Genomic DNA, 22,617 nt, shown 5'->3' on the forward strand with positions numbered 1-22,617 from the left:
CTGCGATATGCGAACGGTTTATTCGTACAATAAAAGAAAAAATTTATAAGTATTTTACAGCAAATCATAGTTACAAATATATTCATATTTTGCAAGATTTAGTTCAAAGTTATAATAATTCTAAACATTCAACTATCAAAGTTGCACCAGCACAAGTTAGCGATGAAAATATGAATCAAGTATGGTATACATTATACGGATCAAAGAAAAACTTTCGAAAGAGTTGCAAATTTAAGCCGGGCGATTATGTGCGAATATCAAAAACAAAAATGAAATTTGAGAAAGGTTAGTAGTGGTATTGATGCTATAGCAAGCACAACTTACAAGTGTAGGAAAGGCGAGGCTATTTGATTGAACAATCAGATTTGCTTATACTTGAAACAAAGCCAAGAGGGGCCTATACCCCAATTTTTTAGGTGTGATATGCTCTGATTTTTAAGAAATTCAGAATTTCTAGTGTAGGAAAGGCGAGGGCTCAACAGATAGATTTACCCATACTTAAAACAATGGCAAAAGGGGCCTATACCCCAATTTTTCAGGTGTGGAGGTTCGGGTTTAAGTCCTCATAAAATGTGAAGCCTCCTCTGAAGGCAAAATGATAATATTGTTGCCTTGTAAACAAAAGGCTCTCGGTTCGAGTCCTGATAGATTGAAATACATGTGGCAAAATAAAATCTCCACAAGTGAGATTTTGAGAATAATTACTGCTACTTGATAGCCCCCAAATCTGAAACCTGGTAAAAAATATTGTACAACAGAGCAAAATTATTCTCTATTGAGAATTACCAGAGTTTTGTTATTGCTGTTATCTAAGTATAAAATCACCAGCTCAGCCTAGGCAAAAATTGTCCAATCAATACAATGGAAGGGGGCGAACAAACATAATTTATTGCTTGCATGTTCTTTCCAATCTTTTGATTGCCCGGGAAATTGTATTTCTTTTATGCCAACAGATACGATCTACACTGGGTTTTTTCAGAGAGAAATAATATATTATTCATCATCAAAGAGTAATTGCCTTCTTTCTGTATGCCTGGGAGATTATATCTATGCCAACCTGTACTGTGCCTTTTCAGAGGGAAATTACATGTTATTTATCATGGGACTCAAAGAGAAATTATTATCTACACTGTGCACCCTTTCAGGGAAAATTACTTCCATCCATCATATTGAGGAAATTCCTAGTAATAATTATATTGGCTTCTTGGGATATTGTCATGCAAACTGAATTGCATTTAGGTTTGGTCTTGATGCAATAATATAAGCCCCGAGTCTGTAACTTACAGAATATATTTCTGTATTTCAGCTTTCCTGCCACAGGCAGATGTGGTATAAAATTTAGGTAAGTAATAAAGCTTTCCTGCTGCAAGCAGAAGTGTTGTAGACATAATTTTATGGCCTATAATCAAGATTTCAAACCTGGCAGAGTGCATAGGCCTCCCTGACAGCAAAGTGTGTTGTGCAACAGCATAATATCTTCTAGAACTGCTCTGTGACCCTCTCATTTCTTACATCATAAACATATGATTTTTCTCCTATGAGAATAACACTACATATGGTGTCATTAGGTAATGCTTCATGGAATTCACAGATAATTTTAATGTTTGTTCTGTCATTCACCACAACCTGTTTTCTTTTTGAAGCATTGATTACAAACATGGGTCTCTGTGCTTTGAATTCATCTGGTGTGTAGTACATGTCAGTATTGCCTGTGGTGACCCTCTTGAAAGCCGAAAAAGCTTCATATAATTTGAGGAAGTCATCCTTGGACATGTCTAAATTGTAATTTTCTCTAGGAAAGACCTCATTTCTGCCATTTTTAAGATATATGTTCTTGATGTTGCAGTTATCAAATTTACTTGAATTTTTTTCCTGATTATTGTGTCTCCCAGTCTGAAACAGTATCACTACAAAATCAGGCATGTCATATTGAATACTGGAGAATGAATTTGTAGCATCAAACTCATAATAGGTACCAGATGCGGGCTTCTGTACACATTGATATGTATAAAATTGTAGAGGAACCTGTGGATTTTTTATTATATCAGCTTTGTATTTAAGACCATAACTGGCTTCATACTCAACAACAGGGATTCTTAACTCCATAGTCTGAATAATGCATTTGCCTGCATCTGGCAGGGTATCAGGCAGAGCTTCTCCTGTAGAGTTTATTGTACTGTACCTCATCAAAGCATTGTTATCATTTGCAGCTCTTCTAAATGTGATTCTTAACCCACCCTTCCACATAATTTCTTTGTAATCCGAGAAGAATCCTGGCAATAGGCGCATGGGGAACAGCACTGTGTGGTTCTTAGATAATATCTTATCACCAGCTTCAAATCCGCCTATTTTGTAGTATGAAGCCTCGGTTTTGGATAATTTTAATGTGGCCAAAGCTGTGGAGGTAATGCCGGGATAATCTATTCTGTTTATAACAACACCATGCTTTCTGATCTCAATTTCAGAGAACAGATGCGGCACAAAATTGTCTACAAGTCTTATATTTGAATTTGCCGGATAAGCTGTTCCATCGAGCTTTACAACATCAAATTTGATGTATAAATCTGCTCTGTGGGGGTGTATAAATCCATCCCCTACATCAAGATCAACCTCAATTTCTGTGTTGGGTTGATTTAAATTTGCAAATGTCCTCCTGTTTGGAGGGAATGATTGTAGCTCATAACTCTCAATATTTTCCATTGTATGTATTTTTATTTAAATGTTAATCTCTATGATTGCAGTTGTTGTGGCTCCAGCAAAATCAACTAATTCTTCTTTTTCATTAGTGACCATCAATTCAATGTAATCTATTCTATTATGGCACACAGGAAAATATAATGTTGGGGATGGATTGTAGATGATGGGCTCCATAAATTCAGAATTAGGCTTGAATGTTGCAATAATGCCTGTTTGTTTGTGAGTGCCTATGCCATTTGATTTGGTGATCATACCCTCGGCCACATTACAGTGAATATTTAGAGTCTCTATGGCCAAGAATTTAGGTATATTCATAGCAGTGTGTTTGATGCCTGCTTCAAGTTTTGTGTTGTTCTCAAATCCTAATAGCTCTCCTATCGTAGCCAGATCTACTGTTTCTGTAGCAGATACAATTTCTACTCTGTGAGTGACAGAATTTTGACTTAACACTACACCTCTGGGTAATTGAGCATTTAGAGTGGACAGATTATATTGCCCTGGAGTGATGACAATTTTTTCATCCCCTACTGCAATTGTGTTGTTGTGGTGAGTAATATTGGGGATTAGGTACATGCCATAAAATGCCCTGAGAGCTATTGTTTTGGGATACACTATGTCATCATGCAATTTAAGTTTCAATATTGAATTTTGGCTGGTGAGATGGAATACCCCCATGATGTTTCAGATACCACAAGGCTTTTTGAAAATCTTCAATTGATGGTTTATTTATTTGAGACATATATCTAAGAACTGATAAACACAAATGTCCGCAATTAACATCTTTGAAGTTTTGAACACGGGCATTATTGTAATAAAGATTAGCTGATTTTAGATATTTTATTAAATTTTCAGGTGGAACACCTCCAAATGAATCAAACACAAATGCCTCATTTTTTAAATATTTAAGATAACAAATCCAGTGAGTGCCCTGATTTTTGTACTCATCCAAATTAACAATGCCACACTCTTTGTTGAGTGGTTGTTCTGGTAAAAAATCAGACATGTACACACCTCTAAAATGTTTGATGCCCAATGGCTTGATTAAAGTTTCAATATCTTGGTTTGTAAGCGGCTCTTGTTTTTTTTAAACTTATTCATGGCTCTCTTAACACCTTTGCCTTGTTTCTCCATGGCCAGGTTATGGCGCTTCTGCTCATCTAATTCTGCCTTATTTTTCTTGGCATCTATTACTGTTTTTGCTATGGCGGCTGAACCCCCAGCCAAGCTCCCCACAGCCCCGAGAGCAGCTAAGATGGCAGGGATAGTAAATATAAATCCCCCCACATGTGATTTTTTTCTTGATTGCTGTATTTTTTTTAATTGGGGGGTACTAAGCAACAATTTCATACCATGCCCCTTTGCAATACAAGAATTTTTTTTCTTGCGCTGTTTTTTTGTTAAGAGACTGTCAATAGTTTTAAGAGATTTGAGACCTGCATAAGGTACTTGATACATAACACCCTTGGCCTTCATTGTAGGTTTATTATATACATATTCACAACCCCCACCCCAGTTTTTGTTTGGTGCTCATAGCTATGGTGGTTCCCAATGCTGCTATTTTTTCACTCAAAGAAGCATCTTTGCTTACAAATCTGCCAAATGCAGCCTCTTCTAATTTCTTGTCTGCAACATGTCTCTTGTCAAGATCAGAATGTGTGTTGTATGCTATGTCATGGTCTCTACAAGCAGCATCTAGGGGATTAACATCAGGATCCCCTCTGTTTAATCTATGGTCCAATTTTGTGCCTGGACCACAATATTGATAGCCTGGAATGTGTAGTTCAAATGGCAGCTTGTTTATAATGTCATTAACAAGGCCCCGACCCTCAGAAATATTCCAAAATTTAGGTGGTAGAGTATTAATAATTTTTATAAGATATCCAATCCCCTTAGTGTCATTCACTATAAAATTAGACAATTTGGTGCTTATCATGTCCATAATTCCAACCTTTTCATTGTAAAAATTGTTGTTGCCAGCATTTTCCTCCCCAGCTATCACCAATAGCCTATCTACAAGTTTCCTGACATCATCAACCCACACAAATTCTTTAGGCAGGGTGTTGTATTGTTTGATTCCACTGCCAGTCTTGATCTGTGACCATATGGGCTTGATTAAATTATTGTATTTTGCTCCACTGCTAGACTTGACTCTTTTTTGTGTGGGATCATTGTTCTGGTATAGAGCATCTGATTTTATTAATATTTCTTTGTAATCCTCATAATCTTGATCTGTATAGCTGCCAGGCCTTTTCCTGGTCATCAGTTCCCACAATCCAGGTGTTCCGGAGTACTTAACAAAAGCACCTTTTTCTCCGAGACGAGATTCTGAATATACAATTATATCATCTCCCATAAATGTTACTCTGAAATTGCCAATTCTATGAATAATGCTGCCATCAAGCTCTGTGTCGGCATATAAGCCAAAAACCTCATCTTTGTTGTCTTTAGGTGTGGTTAAATATTTTTGAGCAAGAAGACCCAATTCAATAGGATCCTGACTAGCCTCAATTCTTCTAGGAGCAATAGGACTAGGTGTGTGAATACTTGAAAGTGGGGTGAATGGATAATCTAATATGTTTCTTGCAGCTACAGGTACAAGCTCTGTGAGCAAATTTTGATTTTGCTCTGTAACAGTTTTGATATTCTTACCTAAATTATTAATAGCATCAATTACAGGCTGTTCTGTTTGTTTGTGTTTTTCATAAATTCCACGGTTCTCTGATTTCCATCCCTTAAATCTTTTTACAAGATAATCTCTTAATTTAAGATCATCAATAATTGGCCTTTTCATGGTTATTTATTTATGTTTCAATGTCTAGAAAATTGTTGATTTTATTTCTGTATTTGCCACTATTAGGTGTTCTTGTCATATCAATTGTGACAAACCCATAACTGTCCTGGTTCCAGCACCTGCTGCAAAACTTGGAAAAATCATTGTAGCTCAAGTCCCCACCTACATATTCATCATGTATGTGTTTGAGGTTGGTATGATCTTGATGAAATACACATATAAAATTGCTGTTGTCCCGGATCAGCTGCTTGGGTATTTTTGAAAAAGTCTGTGCCAGGTTGAAGCAATCAATGTTTTTGTGCCGGCCCTGTGTAAAGAAGTTTCTAACCTTGTTTTGATTATCCAGTATAATGTCATCAAACACAACAACAGAATTATCGAGACATTCATGAAGTGGCTTAACATCTGGTTCAAAAGTGGCAATATCCAATCCATCATATAGCTTCATCAGCTGCTGATATTTTAATTGTTCCAAGCTCTTAGAGAAGATATACAAGTGCCTGTTTTTCCAGTCTAACCAGTTGGGTGCCAATAAAAAATTATCAACCATTAGTGTAGTTTTACCACAAGCAGATGGCCCAACAATAAGACACCTAATATTATCAGGTAGCAATTTGCCATTTCTCTTATTCTGCTGTTTAGGTTCTGGCAGCCTTTTTATAACATCCCAGGTGCTCATATTATCACTTTGTTTGCATCGATCCAGCTGTTTTCCGGATGACCCAGCCATTTGACAAGTAACTTTTTGCCTTTTCTGCGGATGATTTTTTCTATGAGATATGTGTCAGGCTGTTTAGTTTTGCTGAGCTCTTGTTCATAGAACCTGCCTTTGAGAATTTCTCCTCGGTGATCCTTTATTATATATGTGTTAAGGGTCCCGGGTTTAACTTGAACCACTGTAAATAATTCAGTGCTCCAGTTTCTTGTAAAGCCTCTCTTGAATAAGTGCTTATATTTGCTTATTCTTACTTGATCCCCAATCTTGTATCTGGCCTTTCTTGTTGTTGGCTGATATTTAGGATAATAAACAGTGCTGATCAATTTTTGCTCATCAGATGAAGTTACTTCAGAGGGTTTCATGTTGATTGTGGAATGGACCGAGTTGTTATATTTATGTAGAAGTTCTGGAAGAATATTAATCCATTTATAATTACCCTGCAGTGTAAATTGTTTATACATAAGATTTTTTAAGGTTCTGTTGAATCTCTCTACAATTGAGGCCTTGAGGTCACTGTAACTCAAGTAATATTTTATTGCCTGGCTTTTAATAAATTGTTGAAACACTGAATTATAAAATTCTTTGCCATTATCTGTTTGCAAATAGCGCGGGGATCTTCCACTCTGATTGATGATTGTCCTGATGGCTTCTGTAACATATTTTCCAGTCTTGGATTTGAGTGGCACAGCCCAGGCAAATTTTGAAAATGTGTCTATTACAGTGAGTAGATACTTGTACCCCTTGTTGATTTTGTCTAAGTTTTTCAACTGTCCACTTGCTATTTCAATCAAGTCCCCCTGCCATAAATCATCTATGCCCTTTGTGACTACTGGGAGTCTCTTAAAATTATGTCTGGCTTGTCTGTGTAATTCATCAACAATAATTTGTCTAGACATAATATGTAAACAAGAATATTGCAACTATAGGGTGTTCAGCAGCTGAAACTGCAGGATTTTCTAAATATAATTTGTCTCCAATTTGTATTTTAAATTCCAGAGAGCCATCATCTTCAGTATAGGCTGTTTCTAATGTATTGGGGTCTGTAAAATCCTCCAATTCTACACTGGTAATTTTCGGTTTATTATCAGCATTTGTTATTGATAAGGTGGGGTAGTGGTGTGCCTGTGGCTGAAGCCAATATTTGATCTTGATTGGTCTCAATGTGCCCCCAACAAAAAACTGGTAATAAAATTGTGCAGGGGACAGCATATATATTTTACCACCTGGTGTAAATGGAGAATCATATTCTTTGTTGGGGATGCTGTACAATTCAAGAATTACTGAATGTTTAGGATTCTCGATTATGCCTGTTATTTTTTTTTCTGCTGTGAGCAATCTGCTTGTTACAGATTCAAGGTGCTCATTGATGGTTCTAACAATCTCATCGTGCCCAGGCTTGATTCTTATGTCAACAGCAAGTTTTTTGTATTGTTGCACAATATCTTGTAGCTGGGTGGCAAAAACAGACAGAGCATTTGCTTGATTGGATTCCATGGTCCCTAGCTGTTGCTTGATATTAGCTACAATTTGTTGCAAATTTTCAACAACTGCCAATTTTGAATTTTGAGCAGTAAGATCATGGACCTGTCTTCTGATATCCTCAAACAGGGCATGCAGTTCATTAATATGTTGATTGGTTGGTAGAGTGGCAACTGTCTGAGTGAGATGTTTGATCTCTGCCTGGATATTCTTGATATCTTCTGATTTCAATATCCTATTCACTGCCCTCTTAATATTTTTAAGTTCCTGTGATGTAGGAAGATTTGATACTGTATTTTGCAAAAATTCAAGTGCCAATTTCACATTGTGTAATTCAGAAGCATCAGCCACATTTTGCATAGCATTTTGGAGCAGGGCTATATCTGCCTGAGAGGGTGTGGATTGTTGTAAAATTTCAAGTTTTGTTTGGATATCATCGATCAAGTGATGAAAATAAGATAGTTCAGATTCAGTGTTGAGGTTTTCAAGCTTTGTGATTTGTTGCTGGACACTGACAAGTGTATCTACAATCCCAGGCAATCTGGATTCAAGTACATTTGCCAAATCACTTTGCACTGCTGCTATTGTACCTTCAAGATGGGTTATGGAACTTTGAATTTTTCCAAAATCTTCATACGTTTCAAGTTGCAGCTTAATATTTGCTACACTCCGAGTTATTGCATTCAAAGCATCAGAAGATGGCAAATTGTTCATAAAATTTTCAAGTGTCTCAATTTTTTCTTTAACCTCGGCTATGGCATTGTTCAGAGGATCCAGATTAGGTATTTGGAGTGACTGAATCTGTTCTTTTAGAGTGGAAATCACTAGATCAAAATCTTCTTGTGATTTTATGCTTTTGACAATTGTTTGGAGCTGTGTCTGGACATTATTTATTTGCTCTTCCAATTGCTGTTTCAATTGCTCAGAATTGGTGGCTTGGGTCTTAAATTTGGCTTGAAGAGCTGCTACAGCCTCTTCCAAACTTTGAAAATTATCTAATGTAGCCAGGTCGGTATATTTCTGAAGCAATAATTTAAGTTCAGAATCAATTTTAAGAAGAGGATCCATGCATTGTGATTGTAAATTTGTAATTTCTAATTGAAGACTGGCATTGAGTGTAGTTTGTAAAGCTTGTAAATCACTTCTTAATTTCTTGACTCTGACATCAAGCATCAGAATCTCATCACTGTGATCTTCATGTCTTGTATGGCCAAAAATATCATTAGGCATTTTGTTTAGTAGTTATTTATTATAGAGTATCTGATTCTTAATTCTATAAAAAAAGGTATAAGCTTGTCATAAGATCCAGGGACCTCAATATATAAGCAGTCACCAGCAGAAACAGTATAAACAGTGCCGGAAATCATGTTTGAGTGCTTAATTCTGTAAATATTTCTCCCTATTGAAATTTTGACATCACCCTCAGGGGTTGTAATAAATTGTAATTGCCCACCTACAGGTAATTGGTAATAATTTAAATTATTGTTAAATATGTACAATATTTTGCCTGTTTCATCATCAACATCTGTAAGTATGCTGTTCAGATGAATAATTAACAAGCCACTCAGTTTAGACAGCATATCAGAAGAGGGTTGTGGGGTTGGCAGGTCCATAATACCTTGTTTTTTAAACCCAAATAAGTTCATAGGCATGTTTATTTATTTCAAATCATGCTCTGTGCTTGGGCATTGATTGCCATTTTTCAAATCACAATGACCCCATGGTAAAGTATGTATGCCGCATGATAAAATGCATCTCTTATCATCATGTGGGTCCAGAGCCACTTTTTTTACAACATTTGAAGTCAATAAGTGATCTTCACTCTGAATTCTGGATTCTGATGTTCTGATTAAACTCTGGGATTTGATGCAATTTTTATAATCTTCAAATTGGAGCTCTTTTTCCACAGCTACTTTGCCAATACCCTTGGCTTTTTTGACAACAGCACTACATGTTTTAAAACTGTACGTCTTGGCACTTAACCCAGCAAATTCCACAATAACATCACCAAGTGTCTCATCTTTTAACTTGCCGGGCACCTTTTTGTTGTGGGGTTGAATATTCAAATAGCCTGGCAATTCACTGGTATCAAAATATTTAAACAATTCAGGCTGTGCCATATCTTGATAAACATCTTCTGTTTGAATATCAAGAATAAAACTATCCGTGTCCATGTATATCAGTTTTACTCTATCACCATAAAAAGATTTGAACACATCATAATACAATGTTAACATATGTAATTTGGCCAAATCCAATATTGCAGCCCCTACATAAATAGGTTTATCAAACTTAATCTTTGTTTTTTTCATGTTGAAAAGTGCCATATCTTCACCATAAATTCTTCTGTAGTTGAAATTAGGCTTTGCAACCAATTTTTTGCTCAGACTGGGGTCAGTAATTATTTTAACATCGGTATGTTTTCTGACATTTTCAATAGTTTTGCCATATACAGAATTAACCATCAATTTAAACAAGCTCTTATCAAATTGGCTCTTTGCAGATGTTCGAAGCTCCGTGTTTGTATCAATGTATGGCTTCAACCATTCTGAGTGCCTGAACCTCAAAACTTTTCCAACTTTGGTCACTTGGACACCATGTTTCATCAGGAACTGGAGGTACTTGTAATGTATGACATAGCCCTGTTTTGACTCCAGTGTCATCATGAGCTTCTTCTGTTTAGAGCCAGGTGAGCACTGAACCTCGGGAATTGGGGGCAAATCAGAAAATTTTTTGTGGAATTTTTTTGGAATTGTCATATCAACCTCTAAGTAGAGGCCATGTTCACGGTCATCTAAACCCTGAAGATCCTCAATATTAAAATTTTCAACCCACTCAAGCCCTGCATATGGCAGTTTTTGCATCATGGCGTGACCATAGAGGCTGTTTGCATCTATATACACTATATAATTTGATGGCAATTCTGGATTATAATTGGGAATATGCTTGTTATTTGCTCTGGCATATCTCTGAGAACATTGCACCATCCCCCCTCTTATACCTTGCTCCATAAACAGGTACATATCTTGATCTTGGATAAGATCCAATTGCTTTTTAGTGTTTAAAAACATTGCAGCCCATGCTAGGCCCGGGGCACTGTAAAAATACACTGGGTCCAGTCCATAATTTTGCATAGAAGATTTTCTGAATGCCTGCATTATATCTGCTAAGATGGTCACATCAAGTTTCAAATATGCCATGTGATAATCACCAAATGTCCGGCATTTTAAATTGTTCCACATCAATTGGGCATGGTGATAATCTTCATCACTGATTCCAGATCCTCTGATTTTGCTGTAAAACTGTTGTTTTGGTGGCAGGGAACACTCATCAAATTTAGAAAAATCTTTAACATAGTCATATGGATATACACCCTTCCGCCTAATTAATTTCAGATCCTGATTTGGAAACAATGCACGTGTGATTTTGAATTGATCATCAGATAATTGAGTGGCCAGTGTAGCCAGGCTAGCAGATAAAAATCTGTAAGAATCAAGAAATCTCATGTGAATAGGAACACCATTAACTTTAATTGTTTTGCTAATAGATATATATTTCTCATCATTTTCAGCTAAAATATTTAAATTCTGCTTCTCAAACCCCTCATATCTGATCAGATGATGAAAATCATAATTGGATGCTCCATGACAAAATATGGGGATAAATCTTGGTCTCTTGATCTTAATATTACAGCTATTACACAGGGCCATTAAGAATTTACCATCTGTATGAGAATGGTGTTTCACCTTGATATTTGTATCTGAAAATTCAGAATCACATACCGGGCATTTTTCTGCATTGTTGAAATCTTCAATCTGTTTCTCTGTTAAAGGCAACATGGGTTTTGATTTTAATAAGATGTTAGATGCTATGTCACGGCACTCATTTTCTATTCTATGTGCAAATATTTTGATGGCATCTGGCCCCATGTATGAATATTCTTTAGTAACAACACCATCCTGTACAATCACATAACAAAAGCTGGAAGGTTCATGTAGCTGGTATGGTGTAATTGAAGATTCTTCAGGATCTGGATTGCAGGATGCAAAAGATTTGAGATTTGATTCAGAATCCCAGACAATATATGCTGTGTGTTCCAACAAGGCTTCAAACTTTTTGAATTTTGCTTTTTCACTTGGATTGGGCATCACCATATGAACAGGTTTATGGTTACCACAATATTTCAGATGCTCAATTAACCTGTTTTTTGCAATTTCTGCATTTTTTTCACGAACCCCATTTACCATTTTTTGACCATCAAGTACAGTTAAACATCTTCTGCACAACTTAAATATTCTATTAGATTTGTCTAGTTCTGTTCTCACTAAAGCTTGAAGATTGTGTATCAGAGTGTAATGATATTTGCCATCCTCTTCAATTAAGAGCAGATCAATCGGAACAGCAGAATCATCATCAAATGTACTGATTCTGAGAGGTTCTATCGAGCAATTGCCAGTAGAACAAGTAAATACATTAATAGATAATTGTTTGCCATTGATATGCCTGGCCCTTTTTTCAAATTTATCAATATTCTGAACAGACATTGGATATTCTAAACCCTCCATTGCCTCATCAAAATTATGTTCATGTTGTTTATAATAAGTTATTCTCTGAGGATTCTTTGAAACTGGAAACAAAGCAGCTAATATACACCACAAAAAGCATTTCTGGTCGGTATTTTCTATATTAACCACGGCTCTTTTGTTTTTAATATTGTCAGGTAATAGCAAATATGTAGAACCTTGTAATGGGCTGAATTCAGAAATATTAACATAGAGCCTGTGTGGAGAACCGCATAGGCTCCATCCAGACTCTTTTGCTGCAAATTCAGAGTGTTTAATATTCAATTGATCCATCAAACTGCTTATTATTGTGTCTGAATTTGCATTTGAATATACAGGTACAGTTTCTGTTATGTGGGGCTGTGTAAATTTTGTGCCATTTGGTTTCTTATATTGTGTAAACAATTTGAGGGACAACTTATAAGAGCCATTTTGTGCATTTAGAATTGCCTGCACATCAGGTTTTTTTCTGTTCAAAAAATTGTTAATACCATATCTTGGCTCTGATTCAAACCGGTAATCCCTTAATTGGCCATTAAAACTGCTATGGATAGGTGGTTCATAGCATGGCTGCTTTGCGGGTCCAGCATTAACAGGTGCTTCATGCTTTCTTTTCAGACCAGATGTGGATGGTTGTGGGGGCAATATTGATGACTGTACATAAGAATTACACTTATGCCATTTGTAATATGCCTTGCTTAATATTTTATGGCATCTTGGACACATTTTCATGGCCTTTCTGCATTTCCTAGGCTTACAAATACGGCAATGCCTAGCCCAATGAGAACTAGATATATTTTTATTACACCGATTGCAATATTTTTGTTTTGACATTTTTTTTTTGTTGTTTATTATATAAGATTTTCTGGGCTTCAATTCAAAACTTTATACTTAATAAAAATATCAGTTGGGTTCAGCAGTTAGTGGCTGAGCTGGTGCTTTTATACCCAAACAACAGCAGTAACTAGGTTTTGGTGATAGTTTTTGCTGATGTACAACACACTTCACCAGGTTTAAAACCTCATCTCTATATCAACTAAATACAATTCAAAATTGGATTTTGAACTGTACAATAAATATTCTGTAAGTCTTACTTGTGTTTATATTAACAGAACAAGACAAAACCAGAATTGTATTCAGGATTGCATGTTTTCATAGAAAAAAAAGCCATATTTTTGACAAGTTTATAAACAACAATCACACAGATATAGCTTTTACACACATGGCCGAATCTGTCTGAGGAGAGGAGAAAAAAAAATTTCAGATTTGGGGGCTATCAAGTAGCAGTAATTATTCTCAAAATCTCACTTGTGGAGATTTTATTTTGCCACATGTATTTCAATCTATCAGGACTCGAACCGAGAGCCTTTTGTTTACAAGGCAACAATATTATCATTTTGCCTTCAGAGGAGGCTTCACATTTTATGAGGACTTAAACCCGAACCTCCACACCTGAAAAATTGGGGTATAGGCCCCTTTTGCCATTGTTTTAAGTATGGGTAAATCTATCTGTTGAGCCCTCGCCTTTCCTACACTAGAAATTCTGAATTTCTTAAAAATCAGAGCATATCACACCTAAAAAATTGGGGTATAGGCCCCTCTTGGCTTTGTTTCAAGTATAAGCAAATCTGATTGTTCAATCAAATAGCCTCGCCTTTCCTACACTTGTAAGTTGTGCTTGCTATAGCATCAATACCACTACTAAGGTTATTTAGCAAAATGGTCTCGGGAAATTTTTATTGTAGACAAATGCATAAAATCAAATCCGGTAACATATCACATTAAAGATTGGAACGGTGAAATGGTGAAAGGTATTTTTTACGAACAAGAGTTACAGAAAATTAACGTAAATAAAAATACTGTCCATAGAATCGAGAAAATTTTACGTAGAAAAGGTAATTGGCTCTATGTAAAATGGTTCGGTTACTCAAATATCTTCAATTATTGGGTTATAAAGAGTGACACATTGTGTTTATAGTTCATTAGCTTTGTGATGGAGCGTGTGAATGAATTTTATCTCTCGCTCCCGTCTAATGCAAGCTCCGATATTTTCCAAAATAACACCTCGACCTGTTATACAACAAAATTAGCTCACCCTATTGATCTCACTGATTCTAAATGGGTGGTCGGTCTTGCCGAATGTAGTTGTACATGGAGTTTTTATAATGTGCCAACAGATCAACAGATTATTATCAAAGCGGTGCGCGCAGACAACTCGGAAGTTATTCAAGAAAGAGTTGAAATTCCTGCTGGTTTTTATGCATCTATTCAACATATTCTGAATTGTGTTCCAGAAAAAATGAAACAATTTATACATTATGACGAGTACATAAACCGTGTATTTGTTAAAACTGACACGTCCATTCAGCAAATCATGATAGGTGTAACACCTGCTTTAATGTGTATTTTCGGATATGCTCAAAATATACCAAAAACAAAAGAACCTGTGGTGGTTGCGGTGAATCACGAACCTCTATTTTACAAAGAAGCACCTTATGTTTGTAATTTGAATTATTTTCTCCCCCAAGAGATTAATGTTTGCGTAGACATTGTGAAACCTCAACTGCATGGTCATATATTACGAAAAATCGGAATCAATCATTATACCTATGGTCGAAATAAGAACTTTGCATTCGATATACCACGATATATCAAAGTCGAAAAACACTACTTTGACACAATCGAGATAGATTTAAAGGGACATACATGGGAAAATCTACCATTTCGGTTCGGTTCATCGTACATTAAGCTACATTTCAAGCAAACAGGAAAATGATCAGTGAAGGCACAGAAAATGATTTTTACATTACTCTTACTTCGAATGGCTCGCACAAACATTTCCCTCACAACACAACATCACATTTTGTGAATATGGTGGAAAGCGAAGTTCGTCTCAAACAGTCTGATTGGAAAATTGCATTAGCCGAAATTCAAATACCCAATACATGTTATAATATTACCGAAGATCAAAATATCATCTGGTATAATTTGCGTCTCGAAGAAAATCTCTATGAGGCCCACAAATTCAAAATTCCGTCTGGGTATTATCACACTGTAGATAGTGTGCTGGAACAAATCAATAAAAAAACAGATCTTTTTCGATTCACATATCGCAAATTAGCAAACAATATACATTGTAGTCACGATTTCCGTGTAGAATCAATTAAATTTTCACCAGTTTTGAGTCTACAGTTGGGATATGAACCGTACACTAACATCACAAAATACATCAATGGATCGCGGAGTCCATACTTGAATATTGGATATCCTCAGCAGGTATTTGTGTACACCGATATTATACAGTATCAACTGGTTGGAGACAGTAAAGTTCCATTATTGCGTATAGCCAGCATAGAAAATGTTAACTATGGTCGAACATACTCTGTTTGTTTCAATCCTATGCATTATTTACCATTGTCAAAATTTTGTTTCAATACAATAGAAATCCTTTTAAAGGACCATGCAGGTCGAAATTTATCATTTCAATCTGGTACAGTGAACATAACACTTCATTTTCAACGGTCATGAAACATCGACAAACAGGTCGTGGAATACCCTATTTTGCTGGTCCTGTGTACCAGCAGGGTCATGGTCTTGGGGGATTTTTTCGCGGTCTTTTTAGATATGCTCTACCTATATTAAAACCTGTTGCTAAAAGTGTGGGACGTCAGGTATTGCGTACCGGAATGCAAGTTGCTGGTGACATGTTGGAAAATAAACCTATCAAGGAATCAGTTCGTGTAAGAATAAAACAGGCCAAAGAAAATTTACGTGACAAAGCAGAACAAAAAATTAACCAGTTGTTATCAGGTAATGGAAGAACAAAAAGAAAAAAAACAGTCAAAAGAAAAGCTATAAAAATAGGGCCTCCTTCGCTACAGTCACACTCGACTAAACGTCGTAGACATAGAAAGGACATATTCGATTGAGCGACCATGTCTAACATTCATCCTTGCAGTCAACCATGTTGCACAAGCGATTTTGATTTGTTTTCAGTTCCTATGACACAAACTATAATTGAGCATACAGATAATGTAGAGTATCGACCTATATCTACTTTAACTTCAGGGGGACCTATAGAATTTCATATTCTAGGTGAAACTGGTGAATTTATTCATCCTGGATACCTTTATCTTTACGTAAAGTGTAAAATTACAAAATCTGATGGTGAGGATCTTGACGATTCAGACAATGTTGCACCTGTCAATAATTTTTTGCATTCTCTTTTCAATCAAGTTGATATTTCACTTAATGACAAACTGATCACATCGTCTTCAGGTTCATACCCCTACAGAGCATATTTTGAAACTTTATTGAATTTCTCTAATGACGCCAAAAAAACACATTTAACATCTTCGCTCTGGTTCAAAGATACACCTGGACAGTTTAACACTCTGGGAAATGGAAATACCGGATATACATCTCGTGCCCAGTTCGCTAAAAACAGTGCTACTTTTGACATGTATGGAAGAATACATGTAGATATTGTAGGACTGGACCGTGTTTTGCCCAATAAAGTTGGAATGCGCGTGAAACTTCATAGAAGTAAAGATTCCTTTTGTTTAATGAATGCTGAAAATTCGTCTTATCTTGTGCATTTAGAAGATGTGACTTTATGGGTTCGGAGAATAACTGTCTCTCCCGATATTGGAATGGAACTCAGTACTAGAATGGAGCGTGAAACAGCTAAATTACCTATAACAAGAGTAGAAACTCTTACTCACACCATTCCTCAAAATATAACTTCTTATAACATAGATAATCTATTTTTGGGTAATGTTCCAAAAGCTCTTGTTGTTGGCTTTGTTTCGAATGCTGCATACAATGGAAAAAACAACTTGAATCCATTTCATTTTGAACATTTCAACATTAACCGGCTACAGCTACAAGTCGGCTCCAAATTTTATCCATCCACCCCTCTAACACCAAATTTTTCAAAAAATAACTACATTCAAAGCTACTATACATTGTTTTCTGGAACTGGAATGTATTATTGTAATAGTGGAAATTGTATTGCTAGAAGAGATTATCCTCTAGGCTATACCCTCTTCGCGTTTATTCTTTCGCCTACAAACTCTTTGAATGACAATACATGGGACATGGTACGTGACTCGCCTGTTACTCTCAAAATACAATTTGCAAATTCTTTGACGTCATCTGTCACATGTGTTATTTACGCACAATTTTATTCGCTATTTCAGGTGGACAAAAACAGAAATATATATCCCGACTTTACAAAATAGATTTTAGTATCTTTGTGAGTGTTTGCCGGGATGAGATTTGTTATTCATTTCACTGCCTTCCAGGGCAATCAAGGTGAAATTATAGTCAAGGAGCTTGCACTTGTCAATATTGATAACTTTAGTTCGGACTCCTGGATATTTTTACCACCATTTCCATACGGTGAATTAGAATCGACCTCTACCCAGTTAAACAATTATGCATCTCAAAATTCACATGGTCTTGAATGGAATCATGGGTATATAATATACAATCAAATAGTCAACATACTGACATCCTACACAGAACATGCTACAGCGTTGTATGGTCATGGCATCGAGCGCTGTACCTTCCTGGGAGACCTTCTACATCGCACCATCATCAATTTAGAAGACTTGCTTTGTCCGAAGGCTTGCCTGCTTGGATTTCCAGCTGAAAATTGTTGTCATCCATCGCATAGATTCGTCGAATTTCGCTGTGCAGCAAAAGAGTGCAAAGTGTATGCCAAGTACATTCGTTGCTACGAACTAAGAGGGTACCAGTTAGGTGTCATCTCACCATATATACCAACGCCTAGTTTGAATAATATTTATTCAGATATACATACAGTTTGTTCCAGTGAAAAAACGCAAGAGCAAAAATATGTGGACTGACGACATAATTTATATTATACTTCAAGATTGTAAAACTGCTGTTCAATTCGTTGGTGTGTATGCTGATAACCAGTTGCCGGTATCAGTAAAATTTCCAGCAGGTTTAATTATTAATACAAGCACAAGTGAAAATATTGATGGTCATTGGGTTGCTGTGTACATTAACAAAAATGGAATTGGTATATATTTCGACTCCTTTGGAGAACCACCCTCCGAAAATGTAAAACGTTTTCTCAACAGAAATACTTACCGTTGGATTTGGAACAATCAACAGATTCAACATTCAGAATCAGTGTTTTGTGGTGTATTTTGTGTAATGTTTCTTTACTACTCTACCAATAATTACACAATATCGGATTTTGTCAATTTGTTCAGTAAAACAAACTTTGTAATCAACGCCAACATTGTTTTAAATCAACTTAAAATATTGTTATCTTAAAATATCTACATTTTTGTATATATTATTTTTGTGTTGTATGTAAATATATATATATATATATATATATATATATATATATATATATATATATAGTAGAATAATAAAAATTATACTTTATATTTTGTCTTTATGTTTTCATTTCCATATAGTGTTAATATATATACAAAAATAATAAAAATTATATTTCACATATTTGTTTTTGATTTTATGCTTTAAAATATTCTTGGAATGAAACAACAAAATTCACAATTAAACTTTATTTTGCATTCATTAATATATACATAAAATTCATTTGCATAAAATCTCAACATATCTGAGATTTGTTATTTCATATTGAACCAAGTAACAAGTCTTTGAACATTTCTAAAAGCACAGCCTGATTGAGAAAATGGTTCGTTTGATGTATGGTAACTACAACATCCACCCTGATACATAACAAGATTTTTTAATGATGGACAGCGCCTTGTATCGAGATCGACAATATTGTCAATATTAAATACATTTTGAATCAACTTTGATTTTTCCAACCCTTTACAGTAAAATATTGTATTTTCTCCCTTTAGCTCACTAAAAAACACCTTCACATGTTTGATATCATAACCTTTGGGTTCTGTAAATAACAAACCATGGTGGTTATATGTTAACCACTTACATTGTTTGTAATCTAAGTCAAACTTTCCAATATCAACAAAAGCATGATATACAATTGTTAAATCTGTTGTGCAAACACAAATTTCACGAAATAGAAAACTATTGTTTTTACTTCTAAAACCTTGCACATCAATTATAAAAGCCATTTTTTTTTCTTTAATGCAACTACTCGCAGCAGAAATTGTCCCCGTGATGTATCTCGTTTTGATGTATACACCGAACTAAATTGTGCATCAAATCTCTCTCATCACCAAAGCAGCAAATAGGCGTCCGACTCTGTTTCAAAATCGTATTCAATCTCAGGGTGAGTATCCACAAAATGGTAGAAAATGTGATAAAAATTATCCGGCTCCCTAAGATAAGTTTTTAGGTTGGAAATCTTCCATGTAAAACAGCGTTCGCATTCGTCAGCACTTTCAGCACTATCACACTCCAAATAATGTTTACTCAAGCACTGGTGAGCCAGTTGATTTGGTGCATTCGTAAAACAACCATCACAAATAACAGCATACTTAGGTACATAAGTATGTAGTCTTTTTAACAGACAATACTTGTCAATGAAGCCAGAAAAGCATCCACAACTTTCGAAAATAATATGTTCGATATCTTCTGTGTCAGCCAGAGCTGAAGCGTTCTGTATGTTCTAACTTGCCATAGTGATATAGTGGACATCTCACATCTTATATATATATATATATATATATATATATATATATATATATATATATATACACTAGGAACTTTCCACATAACTGTCTCTCACAAATAACTTTCCAAGAAGAGAAAATTTTCAGGTCAATAAGCTCCCAACACCGTTACAAGTTGTCACAAATAACCTCCCAACACCATTACAACCTGAACTTTACCAAAAGTTCTCATCACTTGCTCAGTTTAGAAGTGATAACCTCCACACATACATCGCGAAAAAATAGTCCCAACTCACATTTCACTCTTTCACTTAAAAATTCAACACAATTATCAAATATCGGCAGTTCATGTCGCTCTACTTGATCTTTTATATTGGTAATATCCTGACAATTATGATCATTTGAATTATTAGTACAACCATAGCAAGTATCCTTAATTGATCCAACACATAATGAAATATAAGACTCGTAATATTCACGTATTTGGGTCTGATATTCACAATACATTTTAGTTATCTTAGATATGCAATCAGACAATCGTAAAAGCTCTGTCCAGGTAGTTAACATCATTGTCATTGGTATTTCCGAATCAAAAATATCCACAAACTGAATAACTTTCTTATTGTACAATTTGCCAAAAGAAAGCATATATTTTTCACATAGCAACGCAGGCGACAAAACCAACTCTTCTTCACTAGATAAATAATTAGATATATTTCCCCCCAACTCCATCAGTGTACACCATTCTTCCATACACAACACAATTCCTTGGCTGTTGTGGCGAGCAATACGCACACACACAGAAAAATTGTTCTCCACATCAAATCCAACAGTTGCACTCTTGAATGCAGTTTTACTCAAAGGGTAACATACCTCCAACAGGTATTGCTTCCGTGGTTTCCATGTGGAAGAGGACTGGGCACCATTTTCCTCCATGCTGGTTCCAGAGAGCTGCTTTAGCATATTTAACTGCTGCTGCACATAACTATTCCCTGAAATTGTATTATATGTAGTAAATTTATAAAATTAAAAAATAATTCTTTTGAGACTTATCCAGATTTTATTTTTCAATGAAATGGCCACCAACGCAAATATTTAATCCGTGCCCGATGCGTGTGTGGCGATTTGGTTTCAATTTGCAAGCAAATTGAAACCACAGCGCCACACACGCTTAGAAAAACTCGCGAAAATTTCCGCAGGGGGCGCCCTCTTCGAAATTTCCGTGAAGGTACATACATTTACATGTCTCTTTCTCTCTCTCTCTCTCTCTCTCCGTGTGTGTATGTGTGTTCTCTCTTTCTCATATCCTCTATCTCTCTGTGTGTGTGTGTGTGTGTGTGTTCTCTCTCTCTCTCTCTCTCTCTCTCTCTCTCTCTCTGTGTGTGTGTGTGTGTGTGTGTGTGTGTGTGTGTGTGTGTGTGTGTGTGTGTGTGTTCTCTCTTTCTTATGTCCTCTTTCTCTCTCTCTCTCTCTTCCTATCTCTGTCTATCTCCGTCTATCTCTCTCTCTCTCTTTCTCTCCGTGTGTGTGTGTGTGTGTGTGTGTGTGTGTGTGTGTGTATGTGTATGTGTGTGTGCTCTTTTCTATCTCTCTATATTCCCCCTCTTTTATCGCTCTCTCTTCTTATCATCTTTCTTTGAGTGCTTGGTGTCAAAATTCTTTGAGTGGCTGGTGACAATTAACTACTGAGATCGTTTGCGAAGATAGATTCATACCAAATATGTTGCTTAGGGTTAGAACAGGGATCATAGTATCATACAAATCTGCCTTGTATGTTAAAATTTCATGGTGCAGAATCAAACTTTGGAGTGGGAAATTTAAGACAAGGATTTATGGAATGTAGTGCTTTGTGTTGGAAGTAGACCACAAATATACAAAAACTGCTACATCATTATATTGGTGAACTTGTGTTTTCTTGTTTGGATTTGACAATTAAAACATTGAAATGCATCAATAGATGTAAATGTGGAAATTTTGGGAGCTCTAGACATATATTATTCAGTACTGAAGAAGACAAACAATTAACTGAAGTACTCATGTCCGTCGCAAATCATTTGTCTACAAACAAGAGGAAAACCAAGAGCAAGGAAATCAAACTACAGGCGAGTAGAGTAATTGAAACAAAGAAAATACTCTGAAAAGAACGAAACAAAACTGCGATCTAATTTATCAGATTAAAAGGAACGCAGTTGCTGCTCATTTTGATGATTTGAGAAATCGGTATGTTATTGATATTTCCAAGATGTGGACAGTTGTAAAGCGCGTTTTCTATTCTAAAACAGACCCTCGTTTAAAGTTCCCTTTGGTACAGCTGACCGCTCAGGAGAAGATCCCTGACGGAAGTGAAGTGACGTAGCAGCAGGCGACTCCACTATTAGGGTCGGGGGTGTGCACCCTGAGTGAAAAACACATGTGGGCTTGCTGTAACCGGTGCAGCGATTCAAGTCGTTTAGGGTTACCAGAAGTTCTCTTTTACCCGGACAAATCCTGTTTTTCGGGTACTAAAAATGCTCCGGGCGGGTTTTTAGAAAAATTTGGAAATATCCTATTTTTTGGGGTATAGACAGCCGCTTATCTTCAAGATTAGTAACAAAATGTTATTTGTAAACAATTGTTAATTTTGTTTCCGTTTTCAATTTCAAAGTAAAGAAATACAACACTCTCAGTTGCAAGCGCAAAGAAAATAAACTTTTCTTGCAACAAAGAAATTGTTGGACTTTTGCGTCTCTTCTGTTGTCACCGCCGCGCCGAGTGAGGTTT

Source organism: Lepisma saccharinum, chromosome 17, assembly GCF_977018435.1.
Source record: "Lepisma saccharinum chromosome 17, izLepSacc3.1, whole genome shotgun sequence".
Taxonomy (NCBI): domain Eukaryota; kingdom Metazoa; phylum Arthropoda; class Insecta; order Zygentoma; family Lepismatidae; genus Lepisma; species Lepisma saccharinum.